Raw genomic sequence first — 12,112 nt, forward strand, 5'->3', positions numbered from 1 at the left:
TCCATAATCTGAATAGAGGCTGAAAAGAGAATGGACAGGAGGCATTTTTAGGAGGGAGCTAGGGGTTTCCGAAATGTGAAATATACACTAAGTATACCAAACATTAGGAAAACCTTCCTAATATTGAGTTGTGTCTATAAGGTGTCAAAAGTTTTCCACAGGGATGCTGGGCCATGTTGTCTCCAATGCTTCCCACAGTTGTCAAGTTAGCTGGATGTACTTTGGGTAGAAGACCCTTCTTGAAACACACGGGAAACTGTTGTGTGAAAAACCCTGCAGCGCTGCAATTCTTGACACGAACCGGGGCACCTGGCACCTACTACCATACCCCGTTCAAAGGCACTTAAATATTTTGCCTTGCCCATTCATCCTCTGAATGGTACACATATACAATCCATGTCTCAATTGTCTCAAGGCTTCCTTCTTTAACCTCTCCTCCCCTTCATCTACACTGATTGACGTAGATTTATCAAGTGACATCAACCAGGGACCATAGGTTTCACCTTGAATCACCTCGTCAGTCTATGTCATGGAAAGAGCGGATGTCCTTTATGTTTTGTATACTCACTGTAATGTTTTATAGATGGCAGGTGACAATCAATGCAATTTAGATGGTCCATAGTAGACAAGTACTCCTAACCCAAATGTAATTTCAACATGGTAGGTTTTTATGCTTTATAGGCTGCATATTGAAACAAATAAATATTGATGTGTTGGTTGTCTTTTATTCATGCAAAAAAATGCATTGTTGTGAAAAATGAATGGGCCTACATTCTGAAAGCCCCCAAGAAAAAATGATAAAGGTCCGGTCCCACAGTCGAACATCCTACATCTTTATTTACCTAGGTTTGTAGCAGAGATATCTTCACCATGTTCTCTTTGTAATGGAAACAGTGTCCTTTCCAGCCTGAATTTATGAAGTTGTAAACAGAGGTCAAGTCACACGAGGTTGCCCAGTCCGGGGCCCGCAATGAGGATGCCCAGTCTGGGGCCCCCTACGAGGGTCCCCAGTCCGGGGTTGGCGGTGAGGGTCCCCGCACCAGAAGCGCCACCAAAGTGGGGGGAGCCAGAGGCGGAGGGGGGTCTACGTCCCGCACCAGAGCTGCCGCCGTAAAGGAGGCCCACCCGGACCCTCCCCTTTAGAGTCAGGTTTTGCGGCCGGAGTCCGCACCTTTGTGGGGGGGTACTGTCACGCCCTGGCCATAGAGAGGCTTTTATTCTCTATTTTTGGTTAGGCCAGGGTGTGACTAGGGTAGGCATTCTAGTTTCTATGTTTTCATTTCTATGTTCATTTCTACATTTCTATGTTTTCTATTTCTTTGTGTTTGGCCGGGTGTGGTTCTCAATCAGAGGCAGCTGTCTATCGTTGTCTCTGATTGAGAACCATACTTAGGTAGCCCTTTTTTCCACCTGTCTTTGTGGGAAGTTGTCTATGTTGTTGGCACTATAGCCTTTAGCTTCACGGTTGTTTTCTCGTTTGTTGTTTTGTTGGCGTCATTTTTGAAAATATAGCAAAATGTACGCTGACCACGCTGCACCTTGTTCCTGTTCATTCAACAGCCGTGACAGGTCAAGACTACTTTCAGCACATCAAATTGTTATCCCATGGCTGCCAAGTTGGACTAAAAAAGCAATTTCCAGACTACAAAGGCAAAAAATCCATCCCGAGAGAGGAAATGGAGCTGAAATTAACTCTAAAATGTAATCAAGTACGTTCTCTCTGTTGGGTAGCGTATGGGTGGAGTGGGCGAAGAAGTTGTGTAATGACATTTCCATCTTCCTCTCAAAACAGTTCCTAGTTCCCTTTGCCCTTGTGCCAGGTCCCAGCTCTCCTGCAATGAGACTGGATCTTGAATACACAACATAGGTTTTTATGATTCTTCCGGGCTAGTGCAGCAACAGAACATTTAATTGAACCAGTTCATCCTGCAAGGCTAAAAAGATTACTCCTGTAATGGCCTCTTCTGAGTCACGGCAATAGCATGGTTTGCTGATTGTCAAGTGTCCCTGTAACACTTCCTGACATATAGAATATATAATACCCATCATAATAATGAAAGGTACTACACTATATCAAATTACATAGACTAAGTGTATAAAACATTAAGAACACCTTCCTAATTTGCCCTCAGAACAGACTAAATTTGTTGGGGCATGAACTCTACAAGGTTTCGAAAGCATTCCACAGGGATGTTGGCCCATGTTGACTCCAATGCTTACCAAAGTGGTGTCAAGTTGGATGGATGTCCCTCGGGTGGTGGACCATTCTTGATACACATGGGAAACTGTTGAGTGTGAAAAACCCAGCAGCGTTGCAGTTCTTGACACAATCCTGTGTGCCTGGCACCTACTACCATAACCCGTTCAAAGGCACTTAAATGTTTTGTCTTGCCCATTCAACTTCTTAAAATGGCACAGATACACAATCCATGTCTCAATTGTCTCAAGGCTTAAAAATCCTTCTTTAACCTGTCTCCTCCCCTTCATCTACACTGATTTAAGTTGATTTACAAGTTGACATCAATAAGGGATCATAGATTTCACCTGGATTCACCTGGTAGTCTATGTCTTGGAAATAACCATGTTCATAATGTTTTGTACATTCAGTGTAGCTAACTCCATGATAATGAATGAAAATGTAAACAAATAAGGAAAAAGATCAAAGATGAAGTCACAGAAATGTATATTTACTATTTAATGCCTCTTGCATATATGTCAATTAACTTTTGGATAGATTGGTCGGTCGCTTTAAACAAATCCTCATACTCCTCATATAACCTCACTGTCACGATCTATCACAAGGATGACGCTGGAGAGACGAAGCAGGTACGGGGAGTAACATTTAATAAATAACGGACATGGAACGAGACATAAACAGCTTAGCAAACAGAAAAACAATCAATGCAGAAGCGGGGAACAGAGCTGGGGAACTGACACATATAGGGGAGGAAATGAACAGGTGATAAGAGAGTCCAGGTGAGTCCAATAACGCTGATGCGCGTGACGAGGAAAGGCAGGTGTACGTGATGGATGGCAGGAGTGAGTGATGCAAGGCATTCTGGCGCCCTCAAGCGCCAGGGGGAGGGGAAGAGCGGGAGCAGACGTGACACTCACTAACATTTCAATGATTTTGTCACTCTTACACCAGCATTCTGTCGACTTTGACAGAGGACCTAACATGAGGTGTTGCCATAAACGTGCCATAAATAAATGACTCAAAGACTTGGTGGGCAGTGCTTTAGTTAGCACTGCTCTTTTTGTGGCCTCCTCTCTGCTCGGAAACAGTGTCGACTCTGGCACAGAGTCATGGTCCCTTTCAACTCCTGGCTGGCGGTGTAATTTGCCAATTCCTCACACTCTGACAAACAGGCCCTGACTGCCGGCCCCGAACCCCCCGTCAGCCCTGCTCTCATGGACAGGAAGACCCGGAGACGGCTGGGAGGGAGACAAGCATCTCTGGAGACGCCACAGCCTCACCCCGATGTGACCACATGGTCGGAAGAGAAGAGAGGGCCGGAGAGTGTCAGACAATGAACAAAAAGAAACCAACTAACCGCAGTCTGGCTCTCAGAGCAACACTACCAGCACCAGCCCTCTGTGTAACATCATTTCCCAATAAAAAGAGAGAGCCACTCTGGATGGCCTTTTCGCAATGTGACAGCTTGCCGCTACCTCAGAGAGCTACCCCTAAATTGCTCTCTGGACTATAAATGAGCTGCACTACAAGCTGGACCGCCTGCCCCAAGCTGGAACGCATGTGCTGGAGTCGGACACCCACACACAAAATGATGCATTTGATGTCGGTGGCTTGAACGGGACCAAATGTCCAAATGTGAAGGAATATTTAACAATATGTTGTCTGTGTCATGCTCTGATGTTGAGGCCACACTATAGTGGAGAGAGAGGGAGGGGGGGAGGTAAGGTGGAAGTAAAACACATGAGCATTCCTCTTTTCATCCTCCCATCAATAAAGCAGGCCTGCAGCATGGCCTGCAATTTCCATCCTTTTAACAGATTGAAATAAATGCTCAGGCAAATTATTCCCAGGCACTCCAGCTCTGCCTACGTCGGACAGGGCCTGTCAGGGATCCGACAGGGATCGGACAGAGATCCGGGGAAGTAAATAATCGGATTTTGTTTACCTTTATCTCCCAGACTCCATGGAGAAGGGAGGGGCTTTGAAATGCGATGTCTTCTTTTCACGACACCTTTGTATACCCCCTAGCTGTCTGCACACCCGGCCTTTAGATGCTGTCCCCTTTCCAAGGGGCTGGCAGGCACAGCCTCAAATAAACCTGCTGGAAATGCCAGCCCTGTTTTCCATGTTCCTCTCTTTTTTTCGCTTTTCATCTTCTTCTTTCCCAATGTTTATCAGTCGTTGGACTCTCTCGAAATGAGGAGTCTTTCTTGGTTACGGATGGGAGTTCATGTGGAGGTTGGTGGAAATTCACCAGGTCTTTAACAAAACTTTTGGTGAAAACAACAGAAAAAATGCTCAAGCCTGATCAACTGGATGCCAGCCATCTTAGGCTCCTTTGAATGAGTATACACAAGTAATAAGCATGTCTGCTGCGTGCTATTGGGTCTGGTCATGACATCTCCCTGGCGAGGGCCATGCCAGCTTTCTCTACAAAGACAGATTGTGCAAGGTGGAATTTCCTGGAGAGTAGCCGAATGTCCGGAACGCTCCCATTGTGTTCCTGCGCTCTGCAGGGACTTGCACATGGAGATTTAGTGGCATACTTGAGTCCTTGCCCCAGCAGCTCTTCACCAGGGAAATCCAGTGAAACTCCAGCCCAGCCACCTGATTCCTCAGTGACAGCCCTTCATGGGAAAAATGTTGGGGCTGTTCAGACAACTATGGGAATGATGGGGATTTGGGAATCCCTCCTTGGAGGCAAGATAGAGCCCCACCCTTTCCCTGGCAACCATGAACCAAAACACACAGATACATTTCTTGCTCCAATAGGCTGAATAACTCTCTGGCGTTGTGCAACCCATTTCAGGTGAAGCTTTGGGAGTTATTCAGTGGGCTGGAATAACACAGTTTCATACAGAGCAAGGATCTCTTGGAACTTCCTTCCATCTCCAATTACTCAAGGAAAACAGAGGAGAGATTGACTTCATCACTACTTGTGTATTTGTGAGAAGTATTGATATGTTGACTGCACCAAGCTGTCTGTTTAAAACTACTAGTACATAGCTCAAGTCCAGAACAGACATGAGCCGCACAGTACTATAGTACATAAAGCAATGACTACACGGAACTCTATTCCACATCAAGTAACTCATGCAATCAGTAAAATCTGGTAAAAAAATCGGATAAAATACAGCGGGGACTGTGAAAAGACACACACACACACAGGCACAGACACATACATACACACACACACACACACACACACACACAAACATACGCACTATGCACACACGTACATATGGATTTATGTTGTAGATATGTGGTAGTAGAGTAGTGCATGTGTGCACACACTTAATGTGTTGTGAAATCTGTTGTGAAATTTACTGTAATGTTTTTAATTGTACATACAGTGGGGAGAACAAGTATTTGATACACTGCCGATTTTGCAGGTTTTCCTACTTACAAAGCATGTAGAGGTCTGTAATTTTTATCATAGGTACACTTCAACTGTGAGAGACGGAATCTAAAACAAAAATCCAGAAAATCACATTGTATGATTTTTAAGTAATTAATTTGCATTTTATTGCATGACATAAGTATTTGATCACCTACCAACCAGTAAGAATTCCGGCTCTCACAGACCTGTTAGTTTCTCTTTAAGAAGCCCTCCTGTTCTCCACTCATTACCTGTATTAACTGCACCTGTTTGAACTCGTTACCTGTATAAAAGACACCTGTCCACACACAATCAAACAGATTCCAACCTCTCCACAATGGCCAAGACCAGAGAGCTGTGTAAGTACATCAGGGATAAAATTGTAGACCTGCACAAGGCTGGGATGGGCTACAGGACAATAGGCAAGCAGCTTGGTGAGAAGGAAACAACTGTTGGCGCAATTATTAGAAAATGGAAGAAGTTCAAGATGACGGTCAATCACCCTCGGTCTGGGGCTCCATGCAAGATTTCACCTCGTGGGGCATCAATGATCATGAGGAAGGTGAGGGATCAGCCCAGAACTACACGGCAGGACCTGGTCAATGACCTGAAGAGAGCTGGGACCACAGTCTCAAAGAAAACCATTAGTAACTGTAACGATTCTCTAATTCCTCCTCCTCCTCGGACGAGGAGAGGAGAGAGGGATCTGAAGACCAATGTGCAGCGAGGTATGATGACATAACTGATATTTATTGAATTACGAAACGAACACGAAAACACTTGAAAATTACAAAATAACAAACACGACGTAGACAGACCTGAACATGGAACTTACATACAACATGAAGAACGCACGAACAGGTACACGACTACAAACAAACGCTACAGTCCCGTGTGGCACGAACATACATACAGACACAGGAGACAACCACCCACAACGAACACTGTGAAACAACCTACCTAAATATGACTCTCAATTAGAGGAACGCCAAACACCTGCCTCTAATTGAGAGCCATACCAGGCAACCCTTAAACCAACATAGAAACAGACAACATAGAATGCCCACCCAAACTCACGTCCTGACCAACTAACACATACAACAAACTAACATAAATAGGTCAGGAACGTGACAGTAACACACTACGCCGTCATGGATTAAAATCCTGCAGCGCACGCAAGGTCCCCCTGCTTAAGCCAGTGCATGTCCAGGCCTGTCTGAAGTTTGCCAATGACCATCTGGATGATCCAGAGGAGGAATGGGAGAAGGTCATGTGGTCTGATGAGACAAAAATAGAGCTTTTTGGTCTAACTCCACTCGCCGTGTTTGGAGGAAGAAGAAGTATGAGTACAACCCCAAGAACACCATCCCAACCGTGAAGCATGGAGGTGGAAACATCATTCTTTGGGGATGCTTTTCTGCAAAGGGGACAGGACGACTGCACCGTATTGAGGGGAGGATGGATGGGGCCATGTATCGCGAGATCTTGGCCAACAACCTCCTTCCCTCAGTAAGAGCATTGAAGATGGGTCGTGGCTGGGTCTTCCAGCATGACAACGACACGAAGCACACAGCCATGGCAACTAAGGAGTGGCTCCGTAAGAAGCATCTCAAGGTCCTGGAGTGGCCTAGCCAGTCTCCAGACCTGAACCCAATAGAAAATCTTTGGAGGGAGCTGAAAGTCCGTATTGCCCAGCGACAGCCCCGAAACCTGAGGATCTGGAGAAGATCTGTAGGGAGGAGTGGGCCAAAATCCCTGCTGCAGTGTGTGCAAACCTAGTCAAGAACTACAGGAAACGTATGATCTCTGTAATTGCAAACAAAGGTTTCTGTACCAAATATTAAGTTCTGCTTTTCTGATGTATCAAATACTTATGTCATGCAATAAAATGCAAATTAATTACTTAAAAATCATACAATGTGATTTTCTGGATTTTTGTTTTAGATTCCGTCTCTCATAGTTGAAGTGTACCTATGATAAAAATCACAGACCTCTACATGCTTTGTAAGTAGGAAAACCTGCAAAATCGGCAGTGTATCAAATACTTGTTCTCCCCACTGTAAGTGCCTTAATTTTCCTGGACACCAAAAAAACAGATAAAAAAAACTCATGGAACGGAGCGGACTGTGATGGGATACACTCTAACACACATTATTCTTTAGTTGCATTATTTTGTAGTTAAATTGCTTGTATATCGTTGTATTTAAAATTTGTGTGACTTTCCTCGTTTATCAGTGTATCAGTGTTTTGTTAATTGTCATGTTTTCTGTTTTTTTGTGGACCCCCGGAAGAGTAGCTGCTGCTTCTGCAAAATCTAACGGGGATCCGAATATTGCATATTTACACTTTTCTGATTGGATCTAGGCCTTAATGTCAAATGTCCCTGAGCACTGCTACTTTTAGTTGTTGTTAGATAATCACACAATGATTGCCTTGATTACGGGCAACTTTTAGTAAAGTTCAGAAATGTATTCTTGCCAATAAACCTCTGGTTGATTTCTGATTCCTAGGGAATTCCTTAATACAGTTTATTGTTGTATATTTACTGACAAAATACAGTTCAGCTGTAGAAATACATTAAAAGTTGTTTCCACTATTTTCACTGCAAATCAGTAGCTGGTAATTTACTATAACATTTTCTTAGATACCATAAGTGCGTCTAAAGTATCCTATAAGTTTAAATGCATTTGCAAGTGACGCATGCCAAGTTAATTTGCAGGACGAGGCAAAAAGTACCCAAGTGCATTGTGATTGACAGAAAATACAGTATATAGCAAAACACTATTACAGTATCCTATTACTGTAGAAATTGGCCGTATAATGTCTGTAAAATTTACCACAAAATTAACAACAATGGCTAACAGTTGATTTCACACGTGTGTTTTGGAACACGTCACATGTGACAGTTCATGTCTCGTTGTATAAATGATTGGAGACAGGCGCAGGAATATGTAATAGTGGGTTTTAATACTCCACCCAACAATACATACCATGAAAAGACACGACGATGAAGCCCAAAACAAACACGTATACAAAAACACAGGGATGTAACCCAAACAAAAGAGCGAGGTAAAACCTCTAATAAAAACCTCTAATAAAAACATGGGACGAGACCTGCAATACACTATATGGGGCGGGACCCGTAATGACAAATGCACAACAATACACGGGACGAGGCCCGTAATAACAAGTGCACAATACACGCAGCATGAAAGCCGAAATAACAAAGCACAGGTACTTACAGACCAACGGACATGGGAACAATAACCAACAAGACAATGGTGAACAGAGGGCACATATATACAATTATTAATCAGGGGAATGGGAATCAGCTCAGTGACGCCTAGAGGCCGGTGACGTAGACCTCCGGAACTGGTGCACGGAATGAGCAGCAGTACCAGGGGGAATCTGTGACAGTGACCCCCCCCCCCCCCCCACGCGCTGCACCAGCAGCGGAATGACACCAGTCTTGGGGACGACCACAGGGACGCGGTGCAGGTTGGTCAGGGCGCCGATGGGGAAAATCCCTGGTCAGCAAAGCGTCCAGGATGTCTCTAGGCCGTACGTGTGAAATCATGTGAAAATGCACCCTTACCGAAAAAACGAGCTTCTGGCAAACAGTTGTGGCAAGCTCAAATTTTCAGTTTTTAGGCAAACTGTTACATTTGTGGCAACTTGTGAACTTCTGGCAAACAATTCTAGGAAACTTGTAGTGAACATTCTGTTTGCTGCAAATTTGCCGAAACTCAGTATGAAAATGCAAATTAGATCAGGTTTTTGGTTACTGTGTGATAACACTGAAATGGCGTATCTACATAAACCTAATCATATAACTTCAAATGAAATTACTTCTCAGAGAAAAAAAATTAAACATGAAATGTAGTTGTTACGTCCGTCGTTAGATGAATGAGACCAAAGCGCCACGTGGAAAGTGTTCATGATTTTTAATACTGAACTCCGACAAAACAACAAAATACAAAACCGAACGTAACGTTCTGCAGGGCTAGACAGCAACTATGCAAAAACAAGATCCCACAATCTAAGGTGGGAAAAACAGCTGCCTCTGATTGGGAACCATACTAGGCCAACAAAAAATAGAAACATATGCCCAGCGACTGCCCCGAAACCTGAAGGATCTGGAGAAGGTCTGTATGGAGGAGTGGGCCAAAATCCCTGCTGCAGTGTGTGCAAACCTGGTCAAGAACTACAGGAAACGTATGATCTCTGTAATTTTAAACAAAGGTTTCTGTACCAAATATTAAGTTCTGCTTTTCTGATGTATCAAATACTTCTGTCATGCAATAAAATGCAAATTAATTACTTCAAAATCATACAATGTGATTTTCTGGATTTTTGTTTTAGATTCCGTCTCTCACAGTTGAAGTGTACCTATGATAAGAAATTACAGACCTCTACATACTTTGTAAGTAGGAAAACCTTCAAAATCGGCAGTGTATCAAATACTAGTTCTCCCCACTGAATATACATTTGCAATAATGTTTAAAAACCTGTTTTACTTTGTCATTATGAGTTAATGTGTGTAGATTGAGGAGGAAAAACATGTATTTAATCCATTTTAGAATAAGACTGTAACTACAAAAATTGGAAAGTGGAAAAGTCATTCGGTCTGAATACTTACCGAATGCACTCTACCTTGCTCCAATACCTATCCACTAATGACTGTAAAACCTGTGATCAGTCCCCAAGAGCCAACATACATGGGTAGGATCTGGTCACCTCCACCTGGCTCAGGTACTCAACCATGTTGGTCCCAACATGATAGAAATCATTTGATTTTAGAATATGAGGACTTGTGCAAAGCATGGAGGCACACTGACAATGCCATGACAAACAATTTATTTTCTATACTATATAGCCATTTGCACATCAATATAAACACTAAATCCCTGTTTGATGCCTACTGTACATCTTCCATTAATTTGGGGTTGAGGTTCATTTACACAACAACGCCTTGGAGTTTGCAGTTAACCGAGTTTGGAATGCTGTTCCTTTCATTCAAGGTTTACAAATGCTATCATCTAATTTCACCGTCAATCTCCCTATGCCTATCCACCTTTTAAACTTACTATGCCTACTATGCCTATTCACTAAGTCAGTGAAGGACTTTCTGGTTTCTTCGAAGGTGGGTCAGAATGTCTTCCTGCTAATCTTGTAAACTGGTGTTGGGAGGACCACTGGCAGACGTCTTCAAGCGATGTCACCATTTTGTATCTGGATAGAAGAATGTTTAGTGAATAACTTGATTGTTTCAGGCTAAAAATGAATGAGCATGTGAGGCACCACCAACAGGTTCATTTCAAACTAAACCTGCAGAACATCTTGGGCATGCTTCTCTTGGCTGGCGATGTGAAGTTTTGTCCTTGGAGACCGCGATCCATGTGAAAATTTTTATCCACATGTTAAAGGTTAGGTGATCATGTGAAAATCCATATGTTAAATAAACACATGGTTTCACACAAATTCACATGTGCAAAAAAAAAAGGAAAGTTGTGAAAATGATGTGATTTTCCATGTGAAATTATTTGGTTTTTCCATAAGTGAATCTACACATCTTGGACATTTTTGAGACATTAAGTATTCTACATTTATTCCACATCACTTTTTTTTCTTAGCCTTTGAACTGATTATCAAATACCCCATTGTAGGTCTGATTCTCATAAACCTTGCAGCATAAATATGTATCAAAGCATTTTCCCATCCACTGTTTTAAGGTAAAAAGCTTTCAGTAACACCTCTCAATTTCATTTACAGAACTATGGATGCAAGAAGTGACCATCCATGATATCAAAATATAGTTTTAACCATGTTTGGAGGCAATACTTTGGGTTCTATTAGGCTATGACAGTTGAACTAAGCTCATCAAGCATTTGTAAGTTATATTATTCAAGAATCAATATGTACATATTACATATTTTTATGTTAAAAAAAATATGTAGCAACTACAAATCGGCCTTTACAAGTTATCTGATTATGTAGTGTTGGTACATTCCCTAAGCGGTTCCTGATTGGGTAGGTAGTATATTACAGTTACAGTGAGGGAAAAAAATATTTGATCCCCTGCTGATTTTGTACGTTTGCCCACTGACAAAAAAATGACCAGTCTATAATTTTAATGGTAGGTTTATTTGAACAGTGAGAGACAGAATAAAAACAAAACAATCCAGAAAAACGCATGTCAAAAATGTTATAAATTGATTTGCATTTTAATGAGGGAAATAAGTATTTGACCCCCTCTCAATCAGAAAGATTTCTGGCTCCCAGGTGTCTTTTATACAGGTAACGAGCTGAGATTAGGCGCACACTCTTAAAGGGAGTGCTCCTAATCTCAGTTTGTTACCTGTATAAAAGACACCTGTCCACAGAAGCAATCAATCAATCAGATTCCAAACTCTCCACCATGGCCAAGACCAAAGAGCTCTCCAAGGATGTCAGGGACAAGATTGTAGACCTACACAAGGCTGGAATGGGCTACAAGACCATCGCCAAGCAGCTTGGTGAGAAGGTGACAACAGTTG

At 42.7% G+C, this 12,112-nt stretch overlaps 1 pseudogene; it reads left to right on the forward strand.

Moving 5' to 3' along the window:
• Positions 1-794: 794 nt before the first annotated feature.
• The window catches only part of LOC139538225 (piggyBac transposable element-derived protein 4-like), a 117,310-nt pseudogene continuing 105,992 nt past the window's right edge, over positions 795-12,112 (forward strand).

Source organism: Salvelinus alpinus, chromosome 14 (genome assembly GCF_045679555.1).
Source record: "Salvelinus alpinus chromosome 14, SLU_Salpinus.1, whole genome shotgun sequence".
Lineage (NCBI taxonomy): Eukaryota > Metazoa > Chordata > Actinopteri > Salmoniformes > Salmonidae > Salvelinus > Salvelinus alpinus.